Raw genomic sequence first — 14,252 nt, forward strand, 5'->3', positions numbered from 1 at the left:
AAATTCTTACAGAATTCTACAGAATTTCATACAGAAGAATTGGAATACTGCTCTTTTGGCCGCAGCTTACATTATTCCAAGAAACTTCAGTTATCAGTGGCTGGACAAATCCCCAAGCTTTTGAACCACCATAGGCAGATAATGGCAGCAGGTCTAAAGCCACCTTCTCTCCCCAGGAGGAATCCAGCGATCCCATAGGGCTCAGGAAGTACTACCATGAAGCACCAAATGCTGTATCTGGTCATTAAAGGAAAACCACATATACCATGTCCCATGGGCAGTAAGAGCAAGGATTCTGGAGCCAGGCTACCTGGATTTGAATTCTGATTCTACCCCACATCACCTAGGTGACCCTGGACAAGCTACTTAGTCCCTTTGTGCCATAGTTTCTTCAACTATAAAATAAGGATGACAACAATGACCTTGACTGAGATGGTTGTAAAAGAGAAATGAGCTGAAATGTAGACAGCTTTGGAAGGGTGCATAGAACATAGTAGGCACACAGAAGTATTAGCTGTAATTTTACTTAATTTTGCAGTATTGTGCTACACATGTCCTGAAACACACACTTTTAGTCTTCGGATCCTTGTCCCAAATGAGTACACTATCAATGGCATGAGCCAATGAGCCAAAGAGGAGGAGCTATGAATAATATATAAGGCAGATTACCCAGTAAATCAGTTAGGGCAGGCTGTAATCTGCAAACTTTCCAATAACTTGTGGTGATGCTAGATTCTGTTATGGGTAGATTGACTGAGTTAAAACCACCTCCCTCTCTGGAAGATTTTCCTAAAGAAGAGAGAACTTAGTTTCCCTCTTTTTCCCCATCTCCCACTTTCACACTCAAAATGCTTTATCTCAGGAAAAAAGAAAAGCAAACCCTTGGCTGGGTGTGGTGGCTCCCACCTGTAATCACAACACTCTGGGAGGCCAAGGTGGGTGGATCGCTTGAGCTCAGGAACTTGAGACCAGCCTGGGCAACATGGCAAAACCCTGAATCTACAAAAAATACAAAAATTAGCCAGGCATGGTGGTGCATACCTATAGTCCCACCTACTCAGGGGGCTGAGGCAGGAGGATTGCTTGAGTCCAGGAGGCTGAGGTTGAAGCCAGCCATGATCACACCCCTGCACTCCAGCCTGGGTGATAGAGTGAGACCCTGTCTCAAAGCAAACCCTCCAGGCTGGCAGCTACTGGAGAATTACAAGTTCACTTGAGAGAGGGAGGATGTGACAACTGGCACTAAGACTCCCAAGATTCACTCTCCATCCTTCTTTCCTTCTTATGAGACAGAATCTCACTTGGTCGCCCAGGCTGGAGTACAGTGGCGTGATCTCAGTTCACCGTAACCTCTGCCTACTATGTTCAAGCAATTCTCCTGCCTCAGCTTCCCGAGTAGCTGGGATTACAAGCGCCCGCCACCACGCCCAGCTAATTTTTGTATTTTTAGTGGAGATGGGGTTTCACCATGCTGGCCAGGCTGGTCTCGAACTCCTGACCTCAGGGGATCTGCCCACCTCAGCCTCCTAAAGTACTGGGATTACAGCTGTGAGCCACCATGCCCGGTCCCCTCCCCATCTTTCACCTCTACTTGTTTCACCAGATTTATCCAGGTGGTAGGAAGTATGTCCATATTGTTCTCAAATTTCACATCTTGTAGTTTGTAACACCAGATGCTAACTGATCTCTTTTGCCCATAGGTCAAAAATTGTAGAGAAAGAACTCATTGGCTCTGCTTCCAGGTGCCCTCTCTTGGGCCAATTAATTATGGTTGGGGTAGTAGGGGATGAGTTGGGTCAGAACATTTCAGGGAAGGCTCCAGGAAGGTTCAGCCCCCAAGAGGAGGAAGATTCTGGGCAGGAAATTTCATAAAAGTCCAGAACAAACAGATTTACCATTTATACCCATTGATGGGTCTCCACTGATAAGAACACCCATCTTCAATATTCACTATTATTTAAAAAAAATTTTGGCTGGGTACAGTGGCTCATGCCTGTAATCCCAGCACTTTGGGAGGCTGAGGCGGGTGAATGACTTGAGGTCGCGAGTTCAAGACCAGCCTGGCCAACATGGTGAAATCCTGTCTCTACCAAAAATACAAAACTTAGCTGGGCATGGTGCTGCATGCCTGTAATCCCAGCTACTTGGGAGGCTGAGGCATGAGAATTGCTTGAACCCTGGAGGCAGAGGTTGCAGTGAGCTGAGACTGACCACTGCACTCTAGCCTGGGTGACAGAGCAAGACTCAGTCTCTCAAAAAAAAAAAAAAAATTAATAAAATATACTGTTAACTTAATGTACTTAAAATTGCAACCAAACTGGCTTTTAAACTGTTTATTTCAAACTCCTAAGATTCTGCTTTCTGAAGTGAAAGCTAGCATTTCCCAAAGGAGAGGAGAGTTAACAAAGCTCCTCATTTTCTAAAGAATAGAGATCAGAGCCAGCTCTTGTGGAGTGCACATTTGAAGATGTCTGATTTGAGATGAAAAGTCTATGAGTGTAATTTGTGACTTACAAGACAGAGGTGCTAGGTAAGAAGATTTTTGTTTGTCTGTTTATTTCTCTGCTTACCAGAAAAAGACAATAAAACTCACCTCAGTGAACTTACGTGCACCATGCACTGGGCTAGGAGTTCAACCCTCATTATTACTTAATTTTTACCACTCTCCTAAAGATAAAGTATTCTCATTTTGCCCATGAGGAAACAGAGCCAGAGAAGTAATTTGCCCAAGTCACCTAGCCAAAAAGTGGTGAAGCTGGGACTTTAATTCAGGCCCACCTTAATATAAAGTTCATGCTGTTTCCAGTATTCCCAACAATTGAAGTAGAATTACAAGAGAACCTGTCAAGGTTGGGGTAGGAAATAGGGTGGAATCCTTAGTACCACTGTGGCTAAAATTTCAACTTTGAAAACACAAAATATGAAGTTAATGAATTACACTGTACTTAGATTAATTTAAGGAAGTTTTAGGAGTCACTTCTACTATCTAACAGAAAAGGAAGATTTATTGCATGCATGAAGAAAACAAATAAGTAAAAAGGGACAACATGACAATTTATGTGTCTAATAGCTCAGAAACTTAAGGTTGCCTTTTTTTCTTAATGAAGTTCCAGAGTGAGTTGAGACATTAAGAATTAGAGGATTCTGGCCAGGCATGGTGGCTCATGCCTGTAATCCCAGCACTTTGGGAGGCCCAAGGCGGGTGGATCACCTGAAATCAGGAGTTCAAGAACAGCCTGGCCAACATAGTGAAACCCTGTCTCTACTAAAAATGCAAAAAAAAAAAAAATTAACCAATTATGGTGGCAGGTGCCTGTAGACCCAGCTACTCAGGAGGTTAAGGCAGGAGAATCACTTGAACCCGGGAGGCAGAGGTTACAGTGAGCCGAGATCCGAGATCACGCCACTGCACTCCAGCCTGGGTGACAGAGCGAGACTCCATCTCCAAAAAAAAAGAAAAGAAAAAAAGAAGAATTATAGGATTCCTTTAGGATATGTGGAGAATTTTTTAAGGTATAAAACAGTGGTTAGGGTTTTACCAGAATTCTTACAGGATTTTAGTGTTTTATTATTTAGTAGTAAGGAACTTCAAAGTTGAGGGTAGTTATGTAAAAATGTAAAATCATCAGCACTGTTGTCAGTGCTCACACTTACAATTTTAAAAACATAAGTACCAATCATATGGAATTTAATAGTCCCTGGCTCAATTAATACTTTTTAATGGTCTGTAATGAACACAAAAGGATGTTAAGTAAAATATTGAACATTTAAAAAAACATTTATTAAAATGTTTTATTAAAACATTTTGGTCTTTTCTAAAGGGAAATAAAGGATACAATATTTGCTTCCCTACACTTAATAAGCACTATACCAGGTTCTATCATTTTTTTTTCAGTCCATGCTTAAAAAGCTCAGAAAAACATTACAAAATGGAAATGTCAATTTTTCTATAAGAGTAAAGTAAATGATCAGTTACTGCCACCTCCCCATTGATTCGGGCATTCTTGAAACACATCGTGTAACAGAACAATTGGATGGGATCCAGGGCAGAAGGGTCTTGTTGGATCCGCTCCTATAAGCTTCAGTCGATGCCCTGAACCTTTTTGGGCCCCAGTTTCACTACATTAAAATAGAAAAAATATCATTCCCATACTTATATCTTAAATTTAGTAGGAAGATCAGGAGTGTGCAAAGTCTAGCTTATTCATCTCTCTTTCCCTCACCCCCAGGCCTGGTCTACTGGGAATATAATGAATGCTTAATTACAATGAGGAAGGAAATCCATCCAAGGAGTCTGAAAATAAAACAAAGCATCTGTAAACTCAGGTCTACAGTGCTCCTACCCACCATTAAACTTGTACAAGCATCTGGAAACAGTGTGTTTGTGTACTTTGTACTAAGAGATACCTGTGAATATCTTGTATTCACAAAAGGAGAAGAAAGAGGAGGGTGAAATCCAAGAACATACATGTAAAAATCAACTTAATTTAATGGTTTTTAAAAGGGTGTTTGGGTTTGTTTGTTTTTTTTTTCTTTTTTTTGAGACGAGGTCTCACTCTGTTGCCCAGGCTGGAGTGCAGTGGCACAGAAATGGCTGCTGTAACCTCAATCTCCTGGGCTCACTCAATCCTCCTGCCTCAGTTCCTGAGTAGCTGGGACCACAGGTGCACGCCACCACACCCAGCTAGTTTTTAAACTTTTTGTAGAGATAGGGTCTTGCTATGTTGCCCGGGTATCAAGCAATCTTCCTGTCAAAGTGCTGGGATTATAGGTGTAAAAGGGTTAAACATAAACTTTAATTCACCCATAATTTAATTTCAAAACAGAACCAAAGGTGTTCAATTAAAAACTATAAATAACGAAAATAAACTTCAATTTAATACAAAGACTCCTTAAGGAAGGCAGGAACAGGGCCAGGAAAAGGAAGGAAATAGCCACCCTCCATGCTCACACTAGTCCAAACGCAAAGACCTACCTCATTTAGTAGAACTGCTTTCCCAAGTGCCTGGATTGGTACTTAAAATATGTTTACACTGCCTGAAACTCTTACAAAAATTGAGGACGGGACGGATTTTACTTCTTGAATTGGAAGGACAGGTGTTTTTGAAATCACTTCTTTTCATAACCTTCAATTAGCTAGAGGTGAGGCAACTCCACACTTTGGAATTTGGAAGGGAAGTATACTGTATCACCTTTCATTTTATTTAAACAAACAAAAGTCTCATGGAGAAGACAATCATTTTTTGTGGCTATCAAACTACCGTTTTTCTAAGATTCACTGGCCATTGCATTTTCACCACTGCAGGCAAAAGGGGGCCCCATAGCCCGAATAAATTTAGCCAAATGTTGGAAATTCTTGCATCTCTTTTTATTCATCCTCTCTGTACTAGTCCATTCTCAAACCACTATAAAGATACCACCTGAGACTAGGTAATTCATAAAGGAAAGAGGTTTAATTGGCTCACTGTTCCACATGGCCAGGGCATCCTCAGGAAACTTACAATCATGGTGGAAGGTGAAGCAGGTGCCTATTACGTGGTGGCAGGTGAGAAAGAGAGTGGGAGAGAGCAGGAAAAACTACCATTTATAAAACCAGCAGATCTCGTGAGATTTCACTCACTATCGTGAGAACAGCATGGGAAACCAACCGCATAATCCAATCACTTCCTTCCCTCCACACATGGGAACACAAAGCCTTAACCAGATCACTACCCCGCCAGAATTGCTATAAGACATAGCTGTGTCATAGCTCTCTTCTAAAAAATGGTTTATGGGTCAGGCATAATGGCTCACGCCTGTCCCCACACTTTCAGAAGCTGAGGCGGGTGGTTCACTTGAGCCTAGAAGTTTGAGACCACCCTGAGCAACATGGCAAAACCAAAACCTCATCTCTAGAAAAAAATACAAAAATTGACTGAGCACGGTGGCTCACGCCTGTAATCCCAGCACTTTGGGAGGCCGAGGCGGGTGGATAACGAGGTCAGGAGATCGAGACCATCCTGGCTAACATGGTGAAACCCTGTCTCTACTAAAAAATACAAAAAACTAGCTGGGCAAGGTGGCGGGCGCCTGTAGTCCCAGCTACTCGGGAGGCTGAGGCAGGAGAATGGCGGGAACCTGGGAGGCGGAGCTTGCAGTGAGCTGAGATCCGGCCACTGTACTCCAGCCTGGGCCACAGAGCGAGACTCCATCTCAAAAAAAAAAAAAAGAAAAGAAAAAGAAAAAAATACAACACAAAAATTAGCTGGGTGTTGTGGCATGCACCTGTGGTCCCAGCTACTCAGGAGCCTGAGGTGGGAGGATCACTGGAGCCCAGGAGGTTGAGGCTGCAGTGAGCCGTGATTATGCCACCACACTCCTGCCTGTGCCAGTGCGAGACCCTGTCTCAAAAAAAATCTGACAGCTGTTCTCAACCCTGATTCCATTAGAACCATTAAAACACCTCATTACCCAGGCAACCCCGCCCCCTGCCACTCCCCTCCCGGAGTCCTCCAGCCTGATTTAATTGGTTATTTGAAATAGTCAGCTAGGATTGAGAACAGCTCAACTGTCTCTTTTCCTGACTCTCCCCTTCTCCATGTAGTGTGAACCATCCCTTTCACATGAGTTCCTAGAGCCTTCTCTACATACCCCCACCCTATCACATAGCACTGCCAGTTGCAGTTCGTGTTTCCTATCTACTCTTGTTAGACTTAAGCTCTCCTGGCACTGGGGTCTTAATTTTTATGCTTTTACCCCATGCCTTGGTATCCCATGGGAGAATTACCTGGGGAGCTCTTCCCAATACACACCTGTATTAGTTTATTCTCGCACTGCTATAAAGAACTACCTGAGATTGGGTAATTCATAAAGAAAAGAGGTGTAATTGGTTCACAGTTCTGCAAGCTGTACAGGTAGCATGGCTGGGGAGGCCTCAGGAAACTTACAATCATGGTAGAAGGCAAAAGGGAAGTGGGCACGTCTTACATGGCTGAAACAGGAGATAAAGGGAGAAGGAGGTAATGCTACACACTTTTAAACAACCAGATCTCATGAGAACTGACTCATCATCAGAGGAACAGCAAGGGGGAATCTGCCCCCATGATCCAATCACCTCCCACCAGCCCACTCCTTTAGCCTTGGAGATTACAATTCAACATGACATTTGGGCAGGGACACAGACCCAAACCATATCAACACCCAAACTCCGGAGAGTCTATATGGAATTGAAAGGGTAGGTTCGAGCACAAGTGGGTGAAGGGGATAAGTTCTTGTGGTGCAGATGAGCTTCCAGGCGACTCTGATTGGCAGCTTCTAGCATGCCCGTCCCCAGCCTACCGCTCTGGACTCTGTCAGGTGTGACTCCTCCCTGTCTCCCTTGGAGTTGGTTCTGTCACAAAGTGCTGTCTGTTCTTCCTTCCTCCTTAATGTTCTCCAATTGCACACCAGTTTCCCCTTTTGCATGTTTTGGGATGCCATAAGAATCATCTCTCAAGCAGTTTGCTGCTATCATGCCCCTTCTCAGAAACGTACATGGGCTTCTAATGGCTTTTCTTTTTTCTTTTTTTTTTTTTTTTTTTTTTGAGATAGTGCTGGACTGCAGTGGTGTGATCTTGGCTCACTGCAGCCTCAACTTCCCAGGCTCACACAATCTTCTCACCTCAGCCTCCTAAGTAGCTGGGATTACAGATGTGTGCCACCACACCTGGTTAATTTTTGTATTTTTTTTTGTAAAGATGGGGTTTCACCAGGTTGCCCAGGCTGGCCTCAGACTTCTGGGCTCAATTGATCCTCCTGCCTAGGCCTCTCAAACTGCTGGGATTACAGGTGTGAGCCACCACACCTGGCCTAATTACTTCTTGAGTTAAATTAATTTTTCCACTAATTTATCTAAGAGCCCTGTCTTCCCACCTCCTGGGTCTATAGTCTCTTCAGCTCAGTGCAATGCAATCTTCCCTCCTGCCTCTAGAGCTCTCCAAATTCCATTTTTCTATGTGGAAAAAAAAACAAAAAACAAAAAACAAAAAAACACCTACTTTCCCCTCTCCACCAAACCATAGTATGGTTTCCTTAAGCAAAGAACAAAACAAAATGTGTCTAGAAATCACTGTGGAGGGCTCTCTCTGCAGAGCCTCTCCTTCCCATGTGACAAGCTGCTTTTTAAATCACTGAATATGTGTCTTTGTTCTTTTTCTTGGTGTATTTTGTTTTTGAATTTTTTTTTTTTCTTTTTTTTGAGACGGAGTCTCACTCTGTCGCCCAGGCTGGAGTGCAGTGGCCAGATCTCAGCTCACTGCAAGCTCCGCCTCCCGGGTTCCCGCCATTCTCCTGCCTCAGCCTCCCGAGTAGCTGGGACCACAGGTGCCGCCACCTCGCCCGGCTAATTTTTTGTGTTTTTAGTAGAGACGGGGTTTCGCCGTGTTAGCCAGGATGGTCTCGATCTCCTGACCTTGTGATCCGCCCGTCTCGGCCTCCCAAAGTGCTGGGATTACAGGCTTGAGCCACCGCGCCCGGCCTTGTTTTTGAATTTCTGTTTGGTGGAACCAAAATGGATTGGACGCAGGAGGATTTTACTAGCTGTGATGCCCAATCCCTTCACCTGGGTGGGCCTCACCGTTCCTGCCTCTGAAGTGGAGAGCATCCCGAGTGTTCTCCTAAATGCCGTGCTGTAGGATTAATGGGAGACGGAGCACGTGGAATGTGCTTTGTATGTTCTAAACTGTTTTCGAAACGCAAAACAGTGATAATTATTGTGATTATTTTCTGCCACCCAACTGCACTTCAATAGTTCCACGCACAGCTTTATACAAGTGCAGTCCTTCCTGGGAAGCATTTTAAGCTATTTTGCAAGAATGATGATACAAAATGTTCATGCTCTACCTTCATTACGTTATTACTCTAATGTTATTTACTTCATTCCATTTTTCTAACAAGCTTTAAGTTATTTGCAAGATCTGTGTGTGCCTTTCCTTGAATAAGGTTAAAAGTCAGCAGCTGGGATACATGAAGCCATGAAGCCACAACAAGGCACTGTTTCTCGACCAGGGGCTCATAGGAATAAGAATCCAGAGTATATGTTCCATTCTCCTTGGGGTCTTTCTCAGCAGTAGTTTTGCTTCTGAAGCATCTTGGGAGCCCCAAAAGAAAAACACCCCATGCAGCAGCCAGCCTCCCACCCCCATCGCTCCTTCATCTCTGCCTAAGCAAGTCACAATAATATTTGGGATTGGCAAAGCAACTTCCTTCCCCAGAGTTCACAGCGCCAAGCATCCCCTCGCAAATGCACACAGCACTCCTGCAGAGTAGGTGGGCGGCAAGCTATTTCCAGTCCTTTTCTTCTATCCCTACCAAACAGCCTTCGCTTTCAATAGCTGCACAAATGAGTGAGCCATTTTGGTTATAAGATTATGATTCGCCCATCACCCCCCATTAACACTATTAAAACAACTTTTGTCCTTCTTAAAATCTGTGCAGCCAAGTGTATGCTGAGTTAAAAAAGAACATAAAGCCTGTCCTGGACAGTGTGCGCATGGAGACCAGATGTTAGATAGGATTTACTTTGTCTGGCTTTGGAAAACTCCCATAGGACAAATAGGATTAAGTGGGATGCTTTTCTTTCTCTGCAGGCTCCTAAACCTCATCCCTTTTATAACCTTTTATCCCTACATACCACCCTCTAGATCTCTGTTCTGCTGTCATGGTGGACGTCCAGAGATTCCTCTCTGTCTCCCTTATCCTCTGCCCCACCAGGATGAGGACTGAATGCTGTCATTACATAAGAGAGGATAGGCAAGCCAAATGTCAAACTACTGAGTTAGGGGCACCCGCAGGCTCCTCATTTCTTCATCTACGCAGGTCCTCCCAGAGTTTCCCCCGTCACAACTTATCTGGCCCACTCTTACAGCAACACCTCATGCTGTGGACTTCTCAATCCTCCATTTCAACTTCTTTATCCTGGGCTCCCTCTGTTAAATAACTGGGTTTACAAATGGACTGTTTTAAGTCTGCCACATGGAAGAATGGAAGGGAAGATGGCAGCTAGCATTTGTCAAGTACCTATAATAAGCCAAGGGCTGTTTGAGGCACTGTATGTATATAGTGTAATACCACTTGATTGTCACAGTAGCCTACATGTGCCTCTGCTCCATGTGGTCACTCAGGTATCCAGGTGATGGAGGTGTTGCCATTTTGTAGCTGGACTATCTGGACCCCATGGCTGTCTCAGTCATTGCAGCAAAAGAAGGAAGCCCAGAAGAGTCACACAAGGACTTTTCATTGCCTTAGCGAATGGCTAATGCTGACATTCCATTGGCTAGAATATTCACATGACCCTGCATAACTCACTGCAAGGGGACAGGAAAAAATAAAAGCATATGGAATGTTCAGTGAGTAGCTGTGGCCATGCCAGAGCAGTAGAAATTAAAGGTTAATCTATATGCCTGTATCTTTAAATATGCACATCACTTTTTGAATGACTGCATAAAACCTCACTGCATGACATACCTGAAGCACCTGGGCCTCTGTTTTTTTCATTTAAAGAGGTTTCCATCCATTCACATTCTTTGAACACTTATTCAGTGTTCAGGATTCTGAAGGTAGGGGACAAGAGTATGTTTACACATTCAGGGGTAAATCAGACACATGCCCAAATAAATTTAATATTTTAATAAAAGACAGATTTCAATGAATGGAACAGGAAAACTACCAAGTGCTCTAGGACTACAGAGGAAACAATTGTTTCCTGTCAAGGAGCTAGGAGAGGACTTTGAGGGAATTTATACATTTCAACTGGGCTTTAAAGACTGATTAGTATTTCCCAACAGGTTAAGGAGAAGAGGGGTAAAGGCCTTTGGGCAGCAAAGCTCAGGTGTTCAGGGCCCAGCAGGCAGTCTGACGCTTGGCTTAGGCTTGGTGTGGGAGGGGAAAGTAGGAGAGATGAAGCCAGAACACGTGCTGGATTCAGACAGAATCAGAGGGTCATGAACACCATGCTTGGAAGAGTGAATAGTGTGGGGGAAATGGGGAACACAGAGGGGCTCTGAGCACAGGGATGCCTTGGTGGGATCTATCCTAGACTCTTCTAGAGGCAGCCATCAGAGTATTAACTGATGATTTTTTTGTCTTCCTCCCTTTGAGAATTCCTAGGCTTCATGAACATATTTATTTTCCTTTTATCCTGGGGTTTGTAATCAAACATGAGTTTAATCTGCCTAAACACACATATCACAGAAGCAAAGTTTGTATTCTATCCAAAGAAGCCTGTAATCAGGCGTTCACACTCCCTCAGCTTTTGGGGTGTTTCCTTTTTTCCTCTGTGAAATAAGTGTTCTTGTAAAATATTACAATTTCAGGATAAAGATCAGGGAATAGAGCCCAGCCCCATGCTGTAGTTGGATCCTGCCCTATGTTGAATTTGAATTGTGCTGAATCCGGACCCCCACTATAACTAAAGGCCAACTTATCATCTACTTGCTGTCTGCTTTAGCCCAGTTATTTAACCTCTCTGTGCTTGAGTTCCTTGACTTAGTAGGAAACAGTATTTATTGATTATTTGTTCCTTCCTTGAGTAAATATTGATCAAGTACCTCCTATGGGCCTGGAAATGTACCAGTCATAGAAGACCTTGATAAAAGCATTTTATCTGCTTGCAAAGAAAGGAGGCAGAGAATGAAATGAACGAATGTGATTCACATACCTACTGTGTGCCAAGACATCTGCTTAAGGCTTCACGCATGCTTGTTAGTGCTACCACGACTCCCGGGAGGCAGGGATTTTCCCCTTTCTATGATAAAGAAGACAAGAAACAGCCACGGTAACCAGCACGATGGCATTTAGCTGCCGAGCGGCAGAGCCACGCTGGGAGTTGCGCAACTGTGGATCCCAAGGCCCACGCTGATTCTACTCCACCATGGTACAAGGGGCTGGTAGCAGAAGCTTTGATTTGCTACACAGCGTTTTTCTACTGAAACCCTCAAACCTATCGCTGGGCCTCTTGGTACCCATTTGAAGTAAGAAAGAACAATGTCTTGGTTTGCCTTTTTTTTTTTTTTTTTTTTTTTGAGTTGGAGTTTCGCTCTTTCGTCCAGGCTGGAGTGAAGTGGTGTGATCTCAGCTCACTGCAACCTCCACCTCTCAGGTTCGAGCAGTTCTCCTGCCTCAGGCTCCTGAATAGCTGGGATTACAGGCACCCACCACCATGCCTGCCTAATTTTTCTATTTTTAGTAGAGACAGGGGTTTGCCATGTTGGCCAAGCTGGTCTCAAACTCCTGACCTCAAGTGATCCGCCCACCTTATCCTCCCAAAGTGCTGGGATTACAGACATGTCTTGGCTTTCTTGACAAGCTTTTCTGGATTGCATTTAGCTGTGATGGGTCAATTCCTGTAGTTGTAGGCTCTGGGCCACCTCCACAGCCTCCAGGTGCCCTTCATCCCCCTGCAGACTTGCTGCTTCCACCAACCTATCTAGAGGCTTCCCTTGAATCACTATTTGGTCACTCCCTCTTAATTGTTCACAATTACCCACATTCCGAGTCCTACAATAAGCAAAGAAAGGGGTAGCATTTTCTAAGACATACGTGTTTAGTGTTGCTGGCAGATTTGTAAACTTATTAGTGCCTCTGCACACCATATAATTAAGATCAAATTATCCAAGGGTTTAAAATAGGGCCTGCTGCTATTGTGCTGCTGAAAGTGCTAAGGAACAAATATTTGCCTTTTTTATATAGATAGCTCTGCCTCCCTTTCCCTGAAATCCCCACTCTCACAGGGCTGGGAGCCCAACAGGGTTTACCTGGACCAACGAGGGGGCTCACTCTGCTGGGAAATTTGCTTTTAGAGATGGCACCACCAACGCTGAAAACATGGAAGTGGAGGCACACATTCCAGAGCATCTGCTGTTGCATCCCCTAGAAGGGGCCTGTGGTCAAGGCAGAGCAGTAGACAGAAGGCTGGAAGGGAAATGAGCCCCAAGGAAGAGGCTCAGATCCAGAGTCTGTGTCTTGGTGAGATTCCAACAGAAGTGCCTCAAGGTTAGTGCTTCAGAAGGAAGTGGGTGTGCAACTGTGTTGTAGTGTCTAGGACGGTGAGAGCTGGGGCTAAGATCAGTTGGAACAGGGATTCTCTAAGCATGGTGCTTGGGCCAGCAGCAGCCGGGGCACCTGGAATTATTAGAAGTGTGAATTCTCAGGCCCCGCCCCAGACCCACTGGATCCGAAATGCTGGGGGTGGCACCAGCAAATCTATGTTTGACAAGTCCTCCAGGGATGCTCATGCACTCCCAGGGTCTAAAGGAGGTCCCTGCAGGAATCCAGGTGGACAAGGGTCCAGATGAACAGTGGACCAAGGCAATGACAGTCAGGACGTAGAAAAACTGGAGGGAGGCCAGGCGCGGTGGCTCACGCCTGTAATCCCAGCACTTTGGGAGGCCGAGGTGGGTGGGTCACGAGGTCAGGAGATCGAGACCATCCTGGCTAACACAGTGAATCCCCGTCTCTACTAAAAATACAAAAAATTAGCCGGGCGAGGTGGTGGGTGCCTGTAGTTCCCCTACTCAAGAGGCTGAGGCAGGAGAATGGCGTGAACCTGGGAGGCGGAGCTTGCAGTGAGCCGAGATCAGGCCACCACCCTCCAGCCTGGGCGACAGAGCAAGACTCTGTCTCAAAAAAAAAAAAAAAAGAAAAACTGGCGGGATAGGAGGATATTTGGGTGGAATCCTTCGTACCAATCTCATACCATTTTCCCACTTTATACCATGACCCATCCTCACCTTCTGCATTCTGTGTCCGTGGGGTCTTGGAGACACAGACCTCGTTTCCCTCTGTACTTCTTAGCTTCCTGCCTGGCCCTTCAAACACAAGTGGGGCTCAGGTGAGGGTTGGCATTGTCACCTGTAATGATTGGTCCAGGGACTCAGGGGTGACCTGAGAGAGTCCTAAAATGTCCCCAGCAGTGGGGAGGGGAGTTGCAGGAGAGCTGCGGGGGCTGGGAGATACAGCTGTTACCACAGCGACCCAGACCTCCCAGGACAGGTAACCAGAGAGGGAGAGAAGAGATGATCAAGAGAGAAGGAAGTGTGAGAAGGGAAGGCTGAAGAAGGAACAAGGAGGATGAATAGAGGGAGGCAGGGAGGACTCGGGAAGGAAGAGAAGCAAGAGAAAGAGGAATTTGGGGGAAAGTAGGTGGCTCTAACATTACCTCCACTCTCTCCTTAAATCTCAGCACCCCCAGCTCAGGCGGATTCTGTTTCTGCCTCTCCTGATGTCGCAGTGCCTTC

This window comes from Macaca nemestrina, chromosome 8 (genome assembly GCF_043159975.1).
Source record: "Macaca nemestrina isolate mMacNem1 chromosome 8, mMacNem.hap1, whole genome shotgun sequence".
Classification (NCBI taxonomy): domain Eukaryota; kingdom Metazoa; phylum Chordata; class Mammalia; order Primates; family Cercopithecidae; genus Macaca; species Macaca nemestrina.